The sequence below is a fragment of the Dermacentor albipictus genome, chromosome 7, assembly GCF_038994185.2.
Source record: "Dermacentor albipictus isolate Rhodes 1998 colony chromosome 7, USDA_Dalb.pri_finalv2, whole genome shotgun sequence".
NCBI lineage: Eukaryota > Metazoa > Arthropoda > Arachnida > Ixodida > Ixodidae > Dermacentor > Dermacentor albipictus.
The window spans coordinates 64,263,112-64,276,352 of NC_091827.1; the positions used below are offsets into that span (position 1 = coordinate 64,263,112).

At 49.8% G+C, this 13,241-nt stretch overlaps 1 protein-coding gene across 4 annotated transcripts in view; it reads left to right on the forward strand.

The window, feature by feature from the left end:
• The window catches only part of LOC135904793 (uncharacterized), a 173,258-nt gene that overhangs the window by 68,665 nt on the left and 91,352 nt on the right, over positions 1-13,241 (forward strand). Inside the window, exons 1-2 of one of the 4 annotated variants that reach the window (XM_070522308.1) lie at positions 6,535-6,669; positions 8,933-9,134. The exons of the other annotated variants lie outside the window; for them this stretch is intronic. The gene's annotated coding sequence lies outside the window, so the exon portion shown is untranslated. Of the gene's footprint in view, positions 1-6,534; positions 6,670-8,932; positions 9,135-13,241 lie in introns of those variants that run through there. 4 annotated transcript variants of the gene reach the window in all.

Consider the following 13,241-nt stretch of genomic DNA (forward strand, 5'->3'; position numbering starts at 1 on the left):
GACATCGCGGTCAAGGTTAAAAAAAGATCGCGCATATGCCACGACTGTGGGAATTGATGTAAGCGAAGCTTTCTTTTCTGTTGCCGTTCGTTGACGATATTTTGCTTGGGTGTTGACCGCCAACGACAGTCACGATGTCATGTTAAGTGTTACCCTGCGTGCGCCATATTTGTTTCTCTACACAGTGCGCAGCACACACAGCGAAACGCGTTTGCTCGAGGCGTTGTGCGCCATTGTTCCTAGCCTGCGAGAATGTACTGCCATTCCCTCACGCGCGCTCATCGGATCGTGGCTGAAGAAGTGATCTCCTGAACTGCCACTTGCGCGGTGGCGTGTTGTCGGGTTGATGTTTCTGAGCTTTGCGTCTGCGAGCCCTGCGTCAATAGTTCGCATGTACAAAGTTGCACGGTGTTTCTCTTTCAAAAGTAGAAGAAACGTCCCATATCGCCATTTGAATTAGGATGTTTTTTTACATTTTGTCTGCAAGAGTTGCTAGGTCTAGTAGTGGCGTTTCTTTTATTCAAGAGACCCCCAAAGAAACATGGCTTCGGACGGCGCCTTTCCATTACTCCGCGATCCTTCCATGTATAAAAGCCACCACGAGAGAAGAGTGGCTATTATTCACTCATAGCGTGAGGGCGTCGGCTTTACTCATTCGCTGCATTTTCTTTCTACCATACTTTCTCCCCTCGTTGTCCGTTTGTACAAAAGCACTCTGTGAGCCCATGTTTATCAATGCGATATTCCTCGAAATAAACTGCAATTCTGAGTCAGCGTCAGTGTCGAGTATTTCTTTGCCTAAGTCTTTGTCCGTTGGGCTTTTACTTTTCAAAACATGAATTAACACCAACTAGCCTTCCCTTCTAGTCCTGTATTTAGGCGCCAGCTGTCAGCGATCAGCAGTGCAGGACGTGGGAGTGCCGGATGTTGTTCTCTCTGAGTAGGGCCTGTTGGTCGCCTCCAGGACCTATGGCAGCGCGAAATCTGTTTGCGCGATAAAGTTTTGTGTGGACAAGCTTACTCCTGTATGCAAAGCGTCCAAAGTACGCATTGGTGTATTGGACAACTGTATATAGCAATTTATTTTAAAATATTTTTACGCAGGAAGACGCAGAAAAAAAGCCATATACAAGTATAATTACAAGAAAATACGCCGCAAGAGGCCAAGTGCGGCGTATTTGCCAAGTGTGGCCAAGTCCTGCGCAAGCCTCTATTAGTCGTCGTCGTCTTCACACTGCTCGCCTCTTCGTCATCGTAAATTCTGTTCCGTAGCCCTACCTCTGGCAGCAAAAGCGCCGTCCCGGAGCGACTAAAAGCCAGACTCGGAAGCAGTCTAGTAGGCCTTGAGCCCACAGACGTGCACGACATGACTGGATGTCAGAGTAGAGGACGAGGTTGAACTCACAGGAGAAATTTCATGCGTCGCAGGCGTCACCTGGCGCAGCACGCGGTAGGGCCCTGCGTATCACGAAAGGATATTCTCTCATATTCCGAAGTGGCGAGAGGGCGACCACAGGAGCACGAGCGCACCAGGCGAAAACTGAACGTCACGGTGGCGGGCGGTGCACTGACGCTGCTGAGTGGTTTGCGAGGCCGTCAGTCGAGTACGAGCAAGCTGGCGTGCATGGTCGGCGAGGGCGATGGCGTCGCGCGCATACTCGGTTGTTGAGATCGGAGCAGGAGGAAGTGCCGTGTTTAGGGGCAAGGTCGGCTCGTAACCGTACACTACATAAAATAGAGAAAATCCGGTGGTGTCACGGTGGGAATAATGGTACGCAAATGTGACGTAAGGAAGGGCAATGTCCAAGTCGTGGTGGTCCTTGGTAACCTACTTGGACAGAATATCGGGAAGAGTACGGTTTAACCGCTCTGTCAGGCCATTGGTTTGAGGATGGTATGAGGTAGTCAGCTTGTGTTGAATAGAGCAGGAACGCACAATGTCGGCGATAACTTTCGAGACGAAGTTACGACCACGGTCAGTAAGCAGCTGTCGTGGGGCGCCATGCAATAAGATAATGTCACGCAAGAGAAAGCCCGCGACGTCAGTGGCGCAACTGGTAGGCAGAGCCCACGTAATAGCGTATCGGGTGGCGTAATCAGTCGCGACGGCTACCCACTTGTTCCCAGAGGATGACGTGGGAAAGGGACCGAGGAGGTCTCTTTCCAACACGAAATAACGGCTCTATAGGGACGGTGGTCAGCAGGAGATGACCGGCAGGTGGCAACTGAGGAGTTTTACGACGCTGCCAGGGATCACAGGCAGCAACACAGCGTCGGACGGAGCGAGCGAGACCAGACCAATAGAAGCGGCGGCGGACGCGGTCGTACGTGCGGGTTACCCCAAGATGTCCTGCAGTGGGTGCCTCCTGCATCTCAAAGAGCAGTCTGTCGTAGATTATTTGGCACGACAAGAAGAAGATCAGAGCCGTCAGGGAGGAAGTTCCTTCGGTACAAAATGCCCCCCTGGAGGACATATCGGCGAACCAATGCGTCGGTAGGTTAGCGTCGGTAGGTGTAGAGCGCAGGCGCTCGATGACTGCTCGCAGCGATAGGTCTTGTTACTGCTCATCGGTGATGTTGGCGAAGGCCGGCTCAAAAAATGCTGTTGGCAGTACTACGGTCGGCATCAGGCTCGTCTACCGGGTAGCGAGACAGGCATTCAGCCTCCTTGTGTAGTCGGCCAGATTTGTAGATGACAGAACACGAATATTCGTGGAGATGTAAGGCCCAGCGACCAAGCCTTCCTGTAGGATCTTTCAGTGAGCATAACCAGCAAAGCGCGTGATAGCCTGTGACAACGGAACAGGGTCGGCCATATAAATATGGGCAGAACTTCGCAACCGCCAAACTAGGGCCAAACACTCACGCTCAGTGATGGAATAGTTGCGCTCCGCGGGTGAGAAGAGCCTGCTGGCGTAAGTGATAACACGGTCGTGGCCACACTGGCGTTGTGACAGTACTGCGCCAATTCCGTCACCGCTGGCATCAGTACGGACTTCATTAGGAGCAGATCGATCGAAATGGGCCAGAACGGGGGGCGTTGTGAGAAGGTTGATTAGATGCGAGAATTCAGAGGCCTCGTTATCGTCCCACTTGAAAGGGGCGCTTTTTTTCAAAAGCTCGGTTAGTGGTCGTGCTACGGCTGCGAAATTTTTCACGAAAGGGCGGAAGTACGAACGAAGGCCGATGAAGCTGCGAACATCCTTGACACACTTTGGAACAGGGAAGTGCGTAACAGCATGGATCTTGTCTGGCTCCGGTAGCACTCCGTTCGCGCCAACGAGATGTCCAAGGAGGGTAATCTGGCGAAGGCTGAATTGGCATTTCGATGCGTTGAGTTGCAGACCGGCTCGGCGAAATACGTCCAGGACTGCTGAAAGGTGCTCGAGGTGCGTAGCGAACGTTGGGGAGAATACTATAACGTCGTCCAAGTAGCACAGGCACGTGGACCATTTGAAACCGTGAAGAAGGGAGTCCATCATGCGTTCAAAAGTGGCAGGAGTGTTACATAGACCGAATGGCATCACTTTGAATTGATAAAGACCGTCGGGGGTTACAAAAGCAGTCTTCTCGCGGTCGAGATCGTCCACGCAACCTGCGAGTAGCCGGAGCGAAGGTCAATAGAGGAAAATAGCGAGCCCCGTGGAGGCAGTCAAGGGCGTCATCAATCTGAGGTAGGGGATACACGTCCTTCTTGGTAACCCTGTTAATAATAATTTACACAAAAGGACCATGAGCCATCTTTCTTTTTTACCAGTACAACATGTGGCGCCCATGGATTACATGACGGTTCAAAATGTTCTTGGCAAGCATTTTGCGAACTTCGGCGTGAATAACTTGACGTTCAGTCGGCGACACTCGATTCAGGCGGGGATTAATAGGAGGGACATCGCCGGTATTAATGCGATGTTTAACAGCTGTAGTTTAGGCCAAAGGATGATCGTTAAAGTAAAAAATATCGTGGTAGGAAATCAGAACGTGGTAGAGCTCACGAGCATGCTCCGATGGTATGTCCGGCGCAATAATTTTCTGTAAGTCGGCGATGGTACAAGTCGCCGACTGCGATGGTAGCCGAGGATCGGTTGAATTGTCGTCTACTGCAATAAATGCTACTGAGTGATCCTTGAATGATCAAAGCTAGGCCAGAGATACCCCGCGTGGCAGCACTTGTGTGGTCAAGCCAAAATTGACCACTGGCAGGGAGACGCAATTCCCCGTAATAGATAAAACTGTATCAGGTACTGTGATCCCGCGTGTAAGGAGGACCTCTTGTATAGAAGCCGCGATGTAGTGACCATCGGGGACTGGTGGGGATGAGCCTAAGTCAACGTAAGTCAGTGCCGAAGATGGCAAGCGAATGAAGTCGACGGAACTTAGGCGACTGGGATGTGGCTGAGCGGGATCCAGAACAGGCAGGTCAAGGCGGAGAGTACTGGCGGAACAATCGATGAGAGCAGAATGAGCGGAGAAGTAGTCTAAGCCGAGGATTATGTCGTGGGGGCAGTGGGCGATGACTGTGAATAGCACTATAGTGGAGCGATCGGCGAAGGAGACGCGGGTGGCACACATGCCAATTACGGGGGTTGTTCCGCCATCGGCGACACGGACAACAGGTGTCGTGGCGGGCGTGACCATTTTCCTCAGCCGGTTACGAAGGTCAGCGCTCATTACCGGCAAATGCGCCCCAGTCTCTATAAGTGCAGACACAGAAACACCGTCGACTTGCGCGTCAAGAAAGTTCAGATGAGTGAGCACCGTCAGTAGAGGATTTGGCGGTGTAGGGAGCAATGCAGCGTCACCTCGAGGCGCTCCATCGTCTAGTTTTCCGGCTGCGAGCAGCGCCCGAAGGGAGTTGGCAAATAGGAGCTGCGGGGCTGGGGAGAGCGAGATTGTCGTCATTGGGGCGAAGGCGAATGAGAATAGGGGCGATTCGGCGCAGGAGAATCAGTGGTGGCCTTATCGGAGCGTGCGGCATACGGACGAGAAGGGCCACCTGGGGGTAGAGAGTAGGCAGCATAAGTAGACCAGGTCGCGGACCTCCAGTGACTGCGACAATGCCGAGAAATGTGCCCGATTCGATGGCAGTGAAAACAAATGGGCTTGTCGTCAGCAGTGCGCCATTCAGATGGGTTGCGCAAACGTGGTGGGTAAGAAGATGCGGGACGGGGCGGAATCGAAGCCGGGTGGGTATCAGGGCGCTGGCGCCGAGCAGATGGTGTGAAGACGCATGTTTGCGAACTCCTGGCGGACAACTGCTTGGATCAGGGAAACCGTGACTGCAGGTGCGTTGGAGGGGCAGGAGTCGAAGGCAGCCGGATAGGCGGCCTCGATCTCACGCTGGACGATCCTGGTAACATCGCCAGTGTTGTTGGGACGAGCAGCGTCGGCACAGGAAGATGACGCTGGGGAGTTGGGCATACTGGCAAACTGCTGGCCGATACGTCGGCTTTTAGCGAGGTCCAGGTGGCGGCACTCTTTTATAGGTGCATCCACATACTCCACGTTGTTGAAAGCGAGCAAGTCGAAGGCGTCACCGGAAATGCTTTTGAAGATGTGGGAAACCTTGTTTGACGCAGTCATGTGTGCGTCATCATTGCGGCGCAGACCCAAGACGTCCTGAATATGCGTGACGTAGCGCTCTGCCGACGTCTGCACACGGCTGGAAAGCGCCTTCTGCGTGGCAAGTTGGTGACCGTAGGGTTTGCCGAGTAAGTCTCGAAGCTTTTGTTTCAGCGAATCCCAACTGGTGAGCTTATCTTCCTGCGTCCGAAACCAAACTCGGGGTGTGCCACCTAAGTAAATGACTACGTTGGCGAGCATGATAGTAGGGTCCCGGTGGTTATTGCGGCTGACGTGTTCGTACTGGCTGATCCAGTACTCGACGTCTTCCCTATGTTTACCCGAGAATACGCCAGGATCATGGGGAGCGGGGAGCGTGATCTAGGTCGTCGAAGTGGCAGCAGGTGTTGGAGCCGGCGGAGTCGAGTGGTCCTCGCCGGGAGCCTCTAGTACTGAGATGATGTTCACACTGAAACCTTTTCTCCTTGCTTACCGAGTCCCCGAAAGTTTACTGACCTACATGTAGTGCTTGTATTATCAAGGTACTTTTCGAAGTGCAGCAGTTCAGATATTCAAGCTGGACATTATACAGTTCCCAGCGATTGAAACGCGATACCCCGACCGCATTGCCGCCGGCGCTTCTTACGCCAACGGTCGGGGCTGCTTGATCACTACGGAAGCGAAATGCAGTCCAGATGTGTCGCAGTGGCTGCGGCTTTGATGTGCTTAAAAAATATACATCAACTCGGTGTCACCAGCGGCAATAGGCGGCGCCAAGGAATGTGCCGCGGCCATGAGCTCCTAGATAACATAGCTTTTGAATCGATCAGCGCTGTACAAATGTTTAAGAAAAGCCATTTCCATATTTCTTGATAAAGGACCTTTTTTGAACGCATGAACAATTCAGTATTGTTCATCGACGTCATAAACGGCAGCGATGCTGCTATTGTAAGCAGTGTCCTACCTCGACTGCGCCATACCTCACGCAGGTGTTGTCGCTAAAAAGCCTAACACTTCAGCGATGTAGGTTTCTGCGTATACGTACGGTAGAGCGAATACACGTCGTCTAGGCATACTGCGTAATACCGTGCAGCAAACCTGCCAGCAATGGTAAGAAAAAGTTTATATTGGATTTAGTCTTTAAAAGAAAAGGTAATCTGAGAAGTGTGTGTGTGTGTGTGTGTGTTTGTGTGTGTGAGAGAGAGAGAGAGAGAGATCTAGGGGCATAGTGTCACGTTCGCAAACAGGAGGCTCTGGTCGACGATCTGCCGCGGCGCTAGGAGGCAGCCTAGGGATGCCAGTGAGTGCCCGCAGTGAAAGCAATCTCGCACAGCGTCCGCTTAGTGCTACGTACGACGAGGGGAAACACTGGGAAATGTGGACCGATCCCGAAGGTGGTGCATTCAAAGACAGCACCTCAAAGTGCTAGCTGGCCATGGCGAGAGAATGAGAGAAAGTGCTCTACACTTGCTTTTAGGAGCAATTTGTTATAAGGCAGGGTGAAGAACGCAAGAGGGAATGGTAAGGTTGCCTATTACCTTAACGTTTCGTCGGAGCTGCAGCTCTCCCTTGAGCTGTAAGCTACGTGACACATGAGCAAGTCATGCCAAAGGGTCATTTGGCGCTGGCATGCTAGATTTCTGCGTGCCAATGTGGCCAAATGCAGTAAGAAACGTGACTGTGGTCTCATGATTAGAGCTCCGGTCTGTTGTGCTAGGATGTCGCAGTTCACTCGTAGTATTGGGCAAATGTGCTTTTAAAATTATTGAAGATGCGCCTAACAATGCGAGGCAGAAAGTCACATATCTATCGCAATGTGCCTGGAATGAGGCGATAAATGCCTTGCAATATAGTCTTTCTTCAAAAACGAAGTTATTTTTGTTATAATATCAATGTATTCAAAGAAATGGGCTCGGGCATAATTGAAGAAACACATTTAGAACATCTGCAGCACGCGCAAGTAACATTCAGAAGTCTTAAAATCTCCTCTGTTCACAGCCCGTCACTTGCGCACTCTTGTTATTGGTTGAATTCGGCCATGCAGCAGTTGGTCTTTCTCTTTGTAGCTTGTTCTGTACCTTCAATACCGTGACTGCAGACGTTCGCTCTGGCCTTCTGTGCTGGCGCAGTGGCTTTGGAGTATCACGGCAGAGTCCAAATCACGGGATCAAATCGCGGCCACGGCGGTCGCGTTCAGATGCGGGCCAAATGCAAAAACGCCGATGTACCCTGCATTAGGTGTATCTTAAAAAAACGCCAAATAGTCAAAATTAGTCTGGAGTCCCCGACGAGCCCGTGCCTCATTATTAGATATTTGGCTTTGGCTCGCGAAACCCCACAATTGAAAAAAAAAAGCCTTTTTCATTGAGCGGCTGGATATTGCTCAGATAAGTAATTTTAGGATCAGGTTCTGTTTTAACTTGATCTAGCCTACCTTTTATGCCTGCCTAGCCTGTTCACATATGACGCAGAGTGTCTTGTAGAGGAAACTTGAAAGTCAGAAGGCCCACAGTTAAGCGTCTGATTGGACTTTGCCTAATCCTATGATTGAAGAACTCATTCAGGGCAAAAAAACGTTTGAGAAAATGGCGAGATCAATTATTGTTTACTTGCAGAGCAGAGCTTGTTTTCAGAACACTGCAACTTCCCTCCACAATAACAAATCTGTATGGACTTTTTTAAGGACTTCTCTCGCCGGGTCCATCGCGCACTGTGGCATTTGTGTTACGATTCCAGGCAAACTTTATTTCCTTCTCCTTTGCACTTGGCACTTGCTGCAGGTACTAGTTTAAATGGGAAAGCTGCAGCGCATATACACAACCGAGAAAGCAAACCAGCGTTCCTTCGACGGGCAAATGTCTGCATTGTTCAAACATGTTTTGCAAGAAGGGCGTCCACATACAGAGAGTTTGCAGACAATTCAACCTAAACCATTTTTTGCTGCTTTACACTTGATAATAACCTTAAATAAAAATATGTTAGGTCATTCTGGTGCCTTTCGCTTGGACATCAACCGGTACTTTCAGATTTGGTTTCACAGGCACCGGTTAGAATTACAGCTATCGCTACATTTCTTTTTTCATAAAAACAACGCGGGACTATAGTCTTAGCTGAATCTCCGATGAATCAGCGATCGAAATGAGAAAGAAATAAAGAACACGACTTTTAGATAAATTAAGTTTGCAACTTTGCCTCATACCTTAGTGTCACTAAGCTGCACAGGGTAATCTGAGGCACACGGCGTTTCAGGCAGAATGCTGAGTCTTCGAGTTCTACTGCTTTTGTGAATTTCTTAGGGTTTGTCAGTTAATTACTATTTCCTGCTTAATTGCAATGGAGATGGAGTCTCACATGCATCCACCTGGCTCGGCAGTGGCCACGGTGGCTACTTACAGGAAGCGCAAGGGCACCGAGAGTGACACTGACAGCGACGGCACCATGCACTACTATGGGAAGAGTGAAGAGTCTTAGGACGACACCTTCAAGCTGGTGCGGAGCCATAAAGCATGAGAACGTTTCTCAGCCCATCGTCGAATTTGAGTGGCTCCACGGTGAGATCTCCACGGAATACCGAGGTACTCACCATCCTTTTCGCGCCAGTTCTCGCCACTGACAAACTGAGACGCCTCAACAGGAAAGCCGTGTCTTCACATCTAGAGGCGCTGGTTCCGAATGAATCAAAGAAATCAGAGTAAAAATCCATAGGAATTTCCTAGCAATTGACGTTAAACACGCGGCTGCGTTGGATTCTTTGCGAAAAGTCGTGGAGCTCGACGGAATGAAACTCAATCCTTATGTCCCGCTGGTCAAAATCGTCAAGGGCCCCATATCGTAAAACTATTCCAATGTGTTTTTATTGCAGTCTCCTGACGTCAAATTTGCGTAACCACCAACGCAAGCATCTGGCGGTGACCCACAGGGTTGCCTGAATAGACCAATCAAGCGCTCTCCTCTATCATGGGCGGTAACTTTTGTTTGCTTGAAAAACAAATAACATTGCCTACATTAAGCGGCTTGTATCTAATTGGCTGACAAGAGGCGAGGGAGAGGGATTCGATGGGGCCCAGCCACTGCGTTGAAAATTGATAACCGGATGAAGACGGTGGTGCCGGCGTCTGCGATTGGTACACTTTCCTTCACTTAGCTCGCGGTAGCTGGTCGAAAATCGCGGCGGAATGCAACGGAAGCTTAAGAATGACACTACAACGGATCCTCAACAAGGAAGCGCTGGTCGAACGAGGTCGTAAACATGCCGAAAGTGCTCAAAAATATTACACGGCCACGAAGACAGCGTTATTATACGAAAATAAACCCATGCTCTTCGGCAGGTGCGAGTAGTCAGTGCCTGAGTGATTTGCGGCAGCCATTCCTTTAGGAGCCGGGCAGCCTGCGGCTATTCACAGTAATATTAAGTTTTATTCGGCATATTAATGCATTTATAAGGTGTAAACGTCACTTTGACGCTCATCAAGAGTGCATACCGTCATCTTTTACACCGGCGACAAAGCCTTCATCTCCCCTGTGGTGCCTACGACAGCCTCAAGTAAATTTTGATATTCCTGGAATTACAAAAAAGTCCAATCATCCATCGCCGGCTCTGAAGCAACTTACGCTCCTATTACTACACCAGACGTATCATGACAGCATACATATATATACCGATGGTTCGACCTCACGTGCCAGCTCAACTGCCGCATTCGTCGTTCCAGCCAAGAAGGTTACGGTTAAATTCAAATTGTCGCACACAACTACTTCGACATCGGCAGAACTTGCAGCTCTCCATGCCGCTATGATGTACGTCACCGAAGAGCCCACAGAGAAATGGGTCGTATTTTGTGACTCTAAGGCAGCGCTTCACAGCATCAAGTCTGCATTATGTCACAGAGTATACGAGCAGATGATATCTGACATCAGGGAAGTACACCACCATGCTCTGGAAAGAGGGCACACCATTACATTTCAATGGATTCCTGCTCACTGTGGCATTGTCGGCAACAACCTAGCAGACAAGGCTGCCCGGTCTGCCCACGAAGATACCCAGACGCGTTCCATACCTTTGGCGAGGTCTGACGCTGCCAGGGAACTTCGCCTACATGCACGCAAAAAGTCGCAAGATCTCTGGAGTTCAGGTGCCTTCAACTGCCGATTATATAAACTGGACCCCATGCTACGGCTACAAATGCCATCTAGCCTTTCCCGCGGTGAAGCAACCTTGCTGCGCCGCTTGTGGCTGGGAGTAGCATTCACAAACTCATATTCCTTTCGTTTGGGAATGGCCGAGAGCCCGATGTGCGATTACTGTGGGTGCGAGGAGACCATCGAGCACCTATTATGTACTTGCCCCCACTACGATGAACAACGCCTCTCTCTGCAGGAAACTTTACACCGACTAGACTTACGACCTTTCACCGAGTCGAAGATACTTGGACCGTGGCCACACCCGTCACTGGCACGAAAAGCGAATCGTGCATTACTGCAATACTTGAGGTACACCGGTTTAAGAGACCGTTTATAGTGTCCCTGTGCATAGTGTCCCTCCCACACGTACTCTGTGCTTACTCTCTCCCTTTCTTCTTCTTTCTATTCCCCTTCCCCCCACCCCCAGTGTAGGGTAGCAAACCGGATACTCTTCTGGTTGACCTCCCTACCTTTCCTGTCCTTGCTTTCTCTCTCTTGACGCCGTGAGTTTTCGCGGTTTTGTGACGTCGCGTGACAGGCAGATGAAGTGGGTGCAGCCCGAAAACTCTTGACCTATAGCCGAGGGCTAATGTTGAAAAGGCCTTGAATCATAAATAACTATTTTTGTTTTGTTCGGTCAAATCATGCATAATCAATGTGTCACGTCATATCAGATGGGAAACTATCGCACTTTTCATGACTTGGCGTGACAGACAGGCGAAGTTTTCGACCATTCACGGAGGGCTGATTTCACTACTGGAATAGAAAAGTTTGAAATAGCTTTACGTTATAGCGCCCCAGTACTGGCGTAACTTACGATGTTGGGGAGAAGGTTACCGACTGCGAACTGTCACTCTTGATCAAGCTAACTAACGAAAACACCGTTATCACAAACTCGTTTCGTCTCAGCACGTCATGGTACGTAAAGATCATATTTAAGGACGCATCCCTCCTATCACAAGTAAAGGTGGGCCACTTCCGATACGCACTTCGTCCTTTTATACCAAAACTGCTGCAGTGCTGGAAGCGCACTAAGTAAATTCATGTGAGTAGTGTGCGCAAAAACACTGCCGCGTGTGCTCGATGGACTGAGCCCCACACCACCAACACGTGCGAGGCCAGCGTGCTGAAGTGCACAAAGTGCAGCGGCCCTCACGGTACCTCCTCGAAGGAGTGCCCTTTAGTTCGAAAGGAAATGGCAGTAATAAAAAAACTGGTAAGAGATCACTCGCCTCACGGAGAAGTAGCAACATCTATTAAGCGACGACAGTCACATCGCCGACGCCGATCAAGTACCTCCAAAGCCTCTGTAAAATGGGAGCCGCGTACATCGCTAGCCCCTCTCTCTCCAAGGGAAAACACCGTCAGTTTTAAGGGCAGCGGAGCATCGGACAGCACGACAGCTGCCGCTTGGCCTGAACTCTCGGGGCTACATGTACCTACTGAGTGGGATCAGACTTCTACGGCAAGGGACACTTCGTCTGTTCTTCGTAAATTCACGGACCAATATCACCAAATTGTTGTGATGATCAGCTCTCTTGTGAGTGTTATTCGTGTTCTTCTAGACTAGCTACACACGCCAACAGCTCGAAGTGCGTTGCAAGTGCTGCATGCCATGAAACTGGTTCTCACAAACCTTGAGAAGTCCAGTGCTTGAGAATTCAATAACAGAACGCTGACTCATCGACAACCAACCTCCATATTCCAATTGAATGCAAGGGACCTGAGGTCATGCATTTCGGATTTCCGGCAGTTCGTGCTTGAAAACCACTTTGAATTTGTGAACCGAACTTACCAGCCACCATAACACTATCGGAATATGAACGTTTCGTTTCAGCTACGTATGCCGATAGCAGTAAAGTTCTGGTTTACATTCGCAAGTACCTTACGTATTTTACCGAAATCGCACCGCCACCTGACGGAAACCAATACGTCTTTATTAATGTTTAAAAAAAATGAGGTTGTGTTTTACAATTCTTTGCGTCTACTTTTTCCCCCACAAGTCAGTTTGATTGCAAAAGACTAAAATGGCTGCGACTACCAGCCCTTGGATAATAGCAGGAAACTTGGACGTTCACCACCAGATATGGGGAAGCTCCAGGATAAATATAAGGGGCAGGTCACTCATATCCTTTGCATCAGGCCACAGCATATGTCTTCTAAATGATAGAAGCCTGAGATTTCTGCTAGTACCAACGTGCAGCAGCTGCCTTCACTTGACACTGGTGTTACGGTGCCTGAATTCGGGTGTGCAGTGGTTCACTGATATTGAAACCCGTGGAAGTTATCATATTCCCACGCATGTGAGAATCGAAAGACTAGAAGCCTCATTAGCTGTTGTACCTCCCCAAATCAAGTGGTCAGTCTTTGACGATCTTGTAGAAGACACATGCAAGAAAAATACCGCACTTAGGTTAGACGACCTAATTGCAGACACAATGCAAGATTGTACGCGTTGTTTCACACACTCATCGCTGTGTATATGACACTGAATTGGAAAGACT